This window comes from Magnolia sinica, chromosome 4, assembly GCF_029962835.1.
Source record: "Magnolia sinica isolate HGM2019 chromosome 4, MsV1, whole genome shotgun sequence".
Lineage (NCBI taxonomy): Eukaryota > Viridiplantae > Streptophyta > Magnoliopsida > Magnoliales > Magnoliaceae > Magnolia > Magnolia sinica.
The window spans coordinates 14,752,101-14,761,349 of record NC_080576.1 but is presented as its reverse complement, the minus strand read 5'-3'; the positions used below and the strand labels follow the sequence as shown (position 1 = coordinate 14,761,349).

At 43.1% G+C, this 9,249-nt stretch overlaps 1 non-coding gene across 1 annotated transcript; it reads left to right on the top strand.

Moving 5' to 3' along the window:
* The first annotated feature begins 3,066 nt into the window (after window positions 1-3,066).
* LOC131244787 (small nucleolar RNA R71) lies at window positions 3,067-3,173 on the top strand. Its single transcript, XR_009170563.1, has one exon. It is a non-coding gene; the product is annotated as a small nucleolar RNA R71 (small nucleolar RNA).
* The last annotated feature ends 6,076 nt before the right edge of the window (window positions 3,174-9,249 follow it).

The window sequence follows — 9,249 nt, the reverse complement described above, 5'->3', positions numbered from 1 at the left end:
AGTTCACTTGGGCAGAATTTAAAGTTCTACTTGCGTAATGAATGACGTAGGGCCTCTTATCTTTTCTCTGGCCTAGAACCGCTCCAAGAGCATAATCAGAAGCGTCGCACATAAGCTCAAAAGGAAGGCTCCAATCGGGTGGTTGCATGATAGGTGCAGTGGTTAACATGCCCTTAAGCTTGGTGAAAGCTTCCTGGCATTGCTCAGTCCACTCGTATGGTGCATCCTTTTGCAGAAGATTACATAAGGGACGAGAGAGGAGACTAAAGTCCTTTATGAATCGTCTGTAAAACCCTGCGTGTCCTAAGAAGGATCGCACGTCTCTAATGTTCTTGGGTGGAGGTAGGTTAGAGATAAGATCGATTTTTGCCTTATCCACCTCGATTCCTTTGGACGAGATAATATGTCCAAGGACAATTCCCTTATGAACCATGAAATGACACTTCTCCCAATTAAGTACCAAGTTCTTCTCTTCACATCTTTTCAGCACACATTTAAGACTCTCTAAGCACTCGCTGAAAGATGAACCGAAAACAGAGAAATCGTCCATGAAGACCTCTAGATATTTCCCCACCATGTCAGAAAGATACTCATCATACATCACTGAAAGGTGGCAGGGGCATTACATAATCCGAATGACATCCTTCTGTAAGCAAAGGTGCCATAGGGACATGTAAATGTTGTCTTTTCCGGTCCTCATGGGCGATTTCAATTTGATTGTAGCCCGAATACCCGTTAAGGAAACAAGAATAGGAATGACCACTAGCCTTTTCAAGATTTGATCAATGAAGGGCAAAGAAAAGTGGTCATTTCTCGTGATGGTATTAACTTTCCGTAGTCAATGCACATTCTCCAACCAAGTAGTAACTCTAGTTAGCACGAGTTCATTATTAGCATTGGCTACGATGGTGATCTCAGACTTCTTAGGAACCACCTGAGTTGGACTCACCCATTGACTATCGGATATGGGGTATATGATACCCACATCTAATAGTTTAAGAACCTCGGCCTCAACCACTTCCCTCATGTTTGGATTTAGTCTACATTGTGATTATCGACCGGTCTTAGCATTATCCTCAAGATAAATGCGGTGAGTACAAATTGAGAGGTTGATTCCCTTGAGGTCCGCTATCGTCCATCTAAGGGCTCCCTTATGCTCAATGAGAGTAGATATACAAGTGGGCAGAGATCACCACCGGGTATATCTCATCTTGACCTAAATAGACATATTTTAAATCAGAGAGCAAAGGTTTTAGGTCAAGCTTTGGTGACTTGAGGTTAGACGGTAGAGGCACTACATCAGTTTGGGGTAACTCTTCAAATTGTGGCCTCCACCGGTTAACTTCAAGTACCGGTGCAGTATCAAGCAAGGCACACGTCTCCCTAATCATGTCATCATCAAAATCATGGGAGTGGGCCAGGCATGTCTCTAGAGGGTCAGAGGATAAGGTCAGAGGTGTCGTATCTTCCACTAAAGAGTCAATCATGTTAATGTCGTGGAAATCGTCATCATCCTCTAAGTTTCTGCCATTATTGAAAAGGATATTTGACTCCAATGTCATATTCCCAAAGGGCATAGTCATGACACCATTCCTGCAATTGATAATTGCATTTGAAGTGGCAAGGAATGGGCGACCAAGAATGACGGGAATCTGAGTGCTCATGTTATTGATGGGTTCGGTGTCCAGGATGATAAAATCTACAGGGTAGTAAAATCTATCAACTTGGACCAACACATCCTCAATTATCCCTCTTGGTACACGAACAGAGCGATTAGCAAGTTGTAGTGTGGTTAGGGTGAGTTTTAATTCACCCAAGCCTAACTGTTTGTATACCGAGTAGGGAATCAAATTAACGCTCGCTCCTAAGTCAAGAAGTACATGATCAATTCGATGGTCCCCAATTACACATGATATGGTTGGGCTACCGGGATCTTTGAATTTCTGTGGCACGTCTTGCTTTAGGATGGCACTCACTTTCTCGGTCAAGAAGATCTTCTTTTGAATACTCTGCCGTCGTTTGGTCGTGCATAAGTCTTTCAGAAATTTGGCATATGAAGGTATCTGTTTTACGACATCAAGTAGAGGAATGTTGACTTTCACTTGTTTCAACACCTCTAGGATATCTTGAGAGTTAGAGAGAGGTTTTGGTGCGACCAACCGTTGGGGAAATGGAGCAACTGACTTTTCTAGAAGTTCCGGTTCTAATTTTTGTGGGGCCTCACTAGATCCATTATTGTTGTCCTCTTCTGGTTCTTGAGGCTTTTCGGGCCTAACCGGAAGGGTTTTATCAATGATCTTCCCACTCCTAAGAGTGGTGATGGATTTAGCGTGCCCCATTTGATTTGAAGAGCTGGGATCACTTATCTCGTATTGCGGTTTAGGATTGGGGAGCGGTTGTGCAGGAAGCATCCCCTTTTCTATAACCGTCATATGTGAATCCATCTTTTGCATAAAGTCTCGCATTGCATGGGTCAGCTCTTGCATGGAATTTTGAACCGGTTCTTCTTGAGGTTTCCCCTGATTTGGATTTTGATTGAAGAAACTTTGAGGGGTAGCAGTTTGTCCATTTCTCTAACTAAGGTTTGGATGATTTTTCCAACCAGGATTATACGTATTAGAGGTTGGTCCATTGAAAGGTCTTTGATAATTATTTACGGCATTGGATTGTTCATTCAACACTTCTCGAAAGGCGGGTATTGTAGGGCAATTTTCAGTTGTATGAATGTTGCAATCACAGATGCCGCAAACACTTTCATTAACCTTATCCTTCTTTCCTTCCATGGCCTCAACTTTCCTTATGAGCGTAGTCACTTTACACTTGAGATCATCCTCTTCTTTCAAGAGATACAATCCACCTTTCTCCTTTAATTGAGTTGGCCTAGACGTGGTGTTCGATTTTGGGTAATAATCCCATGATTGTGTTTTTTCAGCAAGACTATCGAGGTAATCCCATACCTCGTCGACATTTTTATTAATGAATTCTCTATTACACATTGTCTCGACCATTTGGCGCATGGAAGATGTCAGTCCATCATAGAAAAAATTTGTAATGCGCCACGTTTCAAAGCCGTGTTGTGGGCATGAACTGACCAAATCCTTGAACCTTTCCCAACATTGGTAAAATGTTTCATCCTCCTTTTGGGTGAAGTTCATGATTGCTTTTCTAAGGGTAATCGTTTTATGATGTGGAAAGAATTTCTTTATAAATTCCCTTTGCATATCATTCCATGTGCCAATGGATCTAGGACGCAGTGAATGTAACCACGTCTTAGCCTTCTCTTTTAAGGAAAAAGGAAAGAGTCTCAGCCTGACTGTGTCCTCAGACACATTTTGAAAATATAAAGTGGCTCTGATCTCATCAAACTCTTTCAAATGTAGATATGGTTCTTCAGATTCAAGCCCATGGAACTTAGGAAGGAGTTGGATAACCCCTGGCTTGATGTCCATATGTCCTGTATTTTCAGGAAAAATCATGCATGAGGGCGTACTCACCCCCGCTGGTTGTAAATAATCTCGTAAAGTACGTGGCGGGGGTGCTTGATACACCTCATTCTCATCCTGAATGTCCTCCACCCTAGGTTGGGGTAGAAGAGGTTGGTTTTCAGCCATCACTTCAATTAACTCAGGGGATTTCGAGTGGTGTCTAGTCCTGCGATGGATAGTCAACCCCTCAACCAATCCTCCTTCAGTCAAGAGACGTCGAGTGTTGTCACGGGCCCACTTGGGCATGAAACACTCGCAACCCTCAATCAAATTCGAAACCTAATCCTAAGAAAGGAAAAGAAAATCTAGAAAGAAAGAGAGAGTTGGAAAGAAGTTACCAAATTGAAAGCCCTAAGTAACAACACCTGCAAAAGAAAACAAAACAAGTCAGTTTCTAAAGAGAAGGTCTAGAATTAGAAAATCCTTAAAAAGGAAGATAGAAACAAACCAGTTTCTAAAAGAAGAAATTCCTAAAAGAAAGTGAAAATTTCTAAAATAAATTAGGAAAGTCCTAAACTAGAAAGTAAGTTACTAAAAGAGATCTGAAAAATTGAAAGTAGAGAAAGAACTTACCGAATTAGAAATTTCTATCTTAAAGGCCTACAAAATAGGAAAGTTAGTTTCTAAAAATTAAAAATTCTTAATATAAATGTGGAAAGAAAATTAGATTCTATAAGAGTTAGAATTAGAAAGTTACTAAAAGACAAAAATAGAAAGTTAATTTCTAAAAAGGGAAATAACTAACCTAGTTTCTAAAAACAAAAGAGGAAAGTTTCTAAAATAAACTATTTCCTACAAACAGAGAAATACAAGAAGTAGAAAATTTCTAAAATTCAAACCCTAATTTCTAGAAATAAAAGTAGAAAAACGATGGAATTACCAATTTAGAAACTTATGTCAAGATCCTACAAAACAGGATAACAAGTTAGTTTTAAAAATAAAAATCTAAAACTAAAGTTAGTCAAATTCTAATCTTAAAATAATTCTAAACCTAATTAATTTAACATAACCGTCAATCTCCGGCAACGGCGCTAAAAACTTGTTCACTCCCCAAGTATAGGGTTGTGATGTAGTAATAAACTCGGTGAGACCGAGGTCGAATCCCAAGGGACGAAAACTTGTACGTTAACTCACTAGAACTAGAACTAGATTAAGATGAAATCTAAATCGAATGATTTTGAGAAATAATAGTGAAATACTGATCTAAAACTTAAGAAATTCAGAGGAAGGAAACTAGGGATTTAGAGGATCCACTTGTAGAGATCAGGGAGATCTTATGCCTGTATCAAGAATCATGGAAATTAAGCTGAACTTACTTGATCTAGTTTTCACGAGATGAAAGGTATATGAATTAGAATGGATTCCATTACCAAACCATGCCCAAGAGACAAAGCAAACAACAGAATTAAACTAATTACCAACCAATCAACAAGGCATGAAGGTTAGGAAGGGTACCGTCATCCGACCATGCCCATGAGACGATGGTGAACAACAGGGCTTCCTGACGTCATAAACATCAAAAGGAGGAAGAAATACTCAAAGCTATCGCAGATCTATTGTAATTTCAGTCACAACAAACCATTAAAAAAAACTAAAGGTATTCCTTTTAATTGAACAAAAATCAACATCAGTCAGTCTAAACAAGAGGCACAAGCAAAGTCTCTCTCATCAGACTACAAGCTTCACCTCTCAGCCCCAGCTAAGAGGTTTAGCCAGTCATGGACATAATGAAATCAAAACCCTTAAAAGAAGAAAAGGAGAAGGAAGACTCCTCTCGTGCCGGCAGTTTCAAGCTTTCTCTCTCTTCTCACGTCAAAAGATATTCCCAAACTTCCCTCCTCTCTCCTCCTCGCGTGCTTCTCCTCTTATAATAGGTGTAGGTCGGCTGGAGTGGAGAAACTTCATGCGGAAGTTTCCTTTACGCAGCCCAGCAGCGTGCGCAAGAACCATGCCAAATACTCACATTTTGGAGAAGAATTTCGGCGCGAAATCAATTCATCTATTGATTCTGACATCTTGGCTAGGGTTATGGCCACCTGTTGTAACATGTGTACGGTCCAGATCATGGATCCGACGGTGATCAGAAGAACACAGGGGCCCACAGCGTCCGGATTTTACGGACTGCGAAAACAGAGCCAGCGCTTCTTGCGCTGGCTGTCGGTGGGACCCACTTATCGGCTTCGAATGATAAATCCACTCCGTTCTTTGGATTCCTTACAAAAAACTGGTCAGGAAGGGTGGGTTTTCTTCAAATTCTGCATGGTCCATTGTACCAGATCCATTCACTGTCCATCTTTCTTTTGGACAATCAAAAATGGATCTCTGGGACCTTTTGAAAATTTGCCACCTAGGCATGAGTGATATGGCCCTTGTGATTCTCATGGACGGTCCAGATCTATCTTTTGAACGATGTATGGGCCCCACAACTCAAAATCGGATGGGAGCTGTCCATCCGCTGGACGTTTTACGGAGAGACGGGTCAGCCCCCGTTTTGACCGAGCGGCCGGCCTGGTGCATTGCGGGAGTGCACCGCCTGTGCACTCCCACATGTATACGTGGGGTCCACTATGATGTATGTGAAAAATCCACAACGTCCATCTCTTTCCTCATATGATTTAAGGGGTTGAGACCAAAATTGAAGCATATCCAGATATCAGGTGGGCCCTAGATCAGATATTTATAGGCTGATCTGTCCATTGGGCCATTTCCACAATGATCCATGAGCTAAAATTTTACGTGTACGGTTCATTTATGGTCCTCAGGCCATGTATAAAGTTTGGAGCCGATCAGATGGTGGGAACCCTGTGATCTTGCATTATGGACGTCTTTCAGGCCTGTTTAAGGTGAGTGACTAGAATTTCTCTGATCTCCGGCATGTAAATCCTCTATCTTGGACCCATGGAGTCTCGTCCAATGCCTTGGTGATGCTTGAGCATTAAATCCATGCCTTTAGCATCCTTTTCAATCCATGCTCGTCAATACACTCTGCATCACAAACACGATTAAATTGGGCCATTGAACGGTATCATGCTTGTAAATCCAGGCAATAATTGGGTCCGATATGCAATATTTGACCCTCAACATTGTGCACCGATGGTACGTTGACAACAAGAAAGTCCACTATAAGGGTGACTTTGGATTTGCCTTTCTCCTGCAGTTACCGAGAGAGAAATGGCTCATTCGGAGATCACTTTCTCTCCGGTAAAGCCATGCAGGGGGGTCTTCACGGGTCTGAGGCGTGACTCGGGAACCCCCATTCTTTCGAAAGCTTCGGGATAGATCACATCGGCCGAGCTTCCGGTGTCGACCAGGATGCGGTATACCTTATGATTTGCTATAGTCATCGTGACCACCAGGGCATCGTCGTGTGGATGTTAGATTCCGCGCGCATCATCTTCCGTAAAGGTTAGGCTGCACGGATTGATCCGGAGCTCTTTGCTAGGCTGTTCGGTCAAATGGACATAGTGTTCGGGATCGAACTTCTGAGACTAGGTTTTTCGGGCTCTGTTTGAATCCCCTCCACTGGCTGAGCCCCCGAAAATGATGCAGATTTTAGCTGGTTCTTTCCTGGGGTTATTTAGTCGTTCTTGGTCCCGTTCTTCCTTCTGAGCGGATCTCTCTTTTTTAGTATATTGACGCAGATGTCCTTTGCAAATAAGGGACTCGATTTCATCCTTGAGATCCACACAATCACCTGTATTGTGGTCGTGGTCCCGATGAAAGCAATAGAACTTCCTCTTGTCTCGATGCTCCGGGTTAGCCTTCATGTAGACTGGCCAATTTAGAAGTTTCTCTCCTCGGATATCTAACAGGATTTGTTTGGCAAATGTATTGAGGGGGGTGTAGGAACGGAATTTCTCTTCTGGTCTCTAGCTCAGTTGGCGATCGCGAGGTGTGCGGTCATCTGCCCCTTTGCCAGTTGGCTGAGATTCTTCATTCCTAGGCCTCTTTCCCTTTGCTAGCTGCGTCAATTACTTGCACACTCTTGCGGGCGTTAGTAAACTCCTCTGCATTACCGTATTTCTGAGCTCTTGCCACAAAATCTGCTAACATTTTCGGCGGGTTCTTCCCAATAGAGAAAGTGAACCTTCCTTCTCTCAGACCACTGAATACTGTCGCAAGTTCCATTTTGTCATCTTAGTCTTCCACCTGCAATGCTTCCTCATTGAAGCAAGCAATGTAGTCCTTTAAAAACTCTTTTGGCCCTTGCTTGATGGTGAGCAGGTGAGTGTTGGGTTTTTGACTTCTCTTACAACTAATGAATTGGGTGAGGAATAGTTGACTTAACTCTACAAAGGAACTGATGGAATTGGGTTTGAGCTGACGGTACCAACTCCGAGCGGATCCTGTAAGGGTGATAGAAAATTACTTACACATCATCACATCCATTGTTGTCTGGATCTGTATCCACGAACGGTAGGCCTCTAGATGCTTGGATGGGTCGCCGGACCAGAATATTGGATGATAGGAGATATCCGAAACCTCTGCGGCATCACTTCATCCATGATGGTGGAGGTGAAGGAAGGTTTGGTCTCTTCCATCATCGCCTGAACCGTGGTGGGAACTGTTGACAATTGCTGCTTCCTTTCCAGGGTTAAGAACTATCGTTGAGTTTTGCAAACCGTGCTTCCCATGGATCTTTATTCTCAGCGACAATCTCTGGGGCATCTTCTATTTCTGGAGTCCTCCTTTCCTTCCTCCACTCTAGCTGATGGCGGAGGTTCGTAGGTGCCAGGGCCGAGGTGATCGAGTTGTTAGTGGGAGTCCGAGTGGCGGTATTCCGTGCCGAGAGTCTAACTTGTACCGGAGGAGGATTCTGACCTGAAAGCGGCGCTCGAGAGTGTTGGGGTGCTTCGGGCTTCATACTTCTCGTCAAAGAGTGAGCCTCTACGAATAGTCCACCGGCTCGGGAGTGGGATCCTCGCGAATTGGACGTGGCTGTGGTTCCTGTCGCTGCTTCATTCTGTTTACTTCATTGCGTAGGGCCTGAATGTTTATTTGAAATATAACTTGTCTATAAATTAACACAGACATGGACGAAGGGAAATTACAAATATTATGATAAAAAACTTTGGTAACTCAGAAAAATACATGCGTTAAAATGATTTCTGCAAATGGACGGATGGTATAAATACATAATAGGGTATAAATACAATACATGCATTGTTGAGGTCAAAATCTGGTCGGCACTCCCCTCAGTCTCCCTAACCATAGACCACTGCAACGTCTTGATCCTACACAATGAGAACAGGTAAAGGTGACCTTGGCTAAGTCAGGGGACCCTCTGATGCCTAAGTCAGGTCAAGGGAATCTGGGTCTAAGTGGGGAGTGATGGAGGATGTCAGATCTTGCGTACCTGTAGTGGTGGGGTTTCAATGTATTTATACCTGACTGTTGGACAATCTGGGCCCGCTATTGTCGGCACGATTTACCCAATCAGCGGGATTCTGAGATCATGGGGATATCATATGCAATTCGTGGATCGTGTAGCACATCGTGCGGATAATGCGCATCTGGGAGCGATGTATTCGACCACGTTCGCTTATGGTAGTTTCCGAATTTGGCAGACGGAGTACCTGCCTCAACATATTGCCTCGGCTCGGCTCGTCTTGACAAGAGGTCACTCAGCCTTGGTCATTTAGCTTGCTGAAGAAAACTTTCTTGGTCCGAGTCAAATTCTGAACTGAGCTAGTGGACCCAGCCTCTTACTTGTCAAGCGCCTTGAAATCTTTCTATGGAAACCTTCTACTTGAAGTCCGAGGCA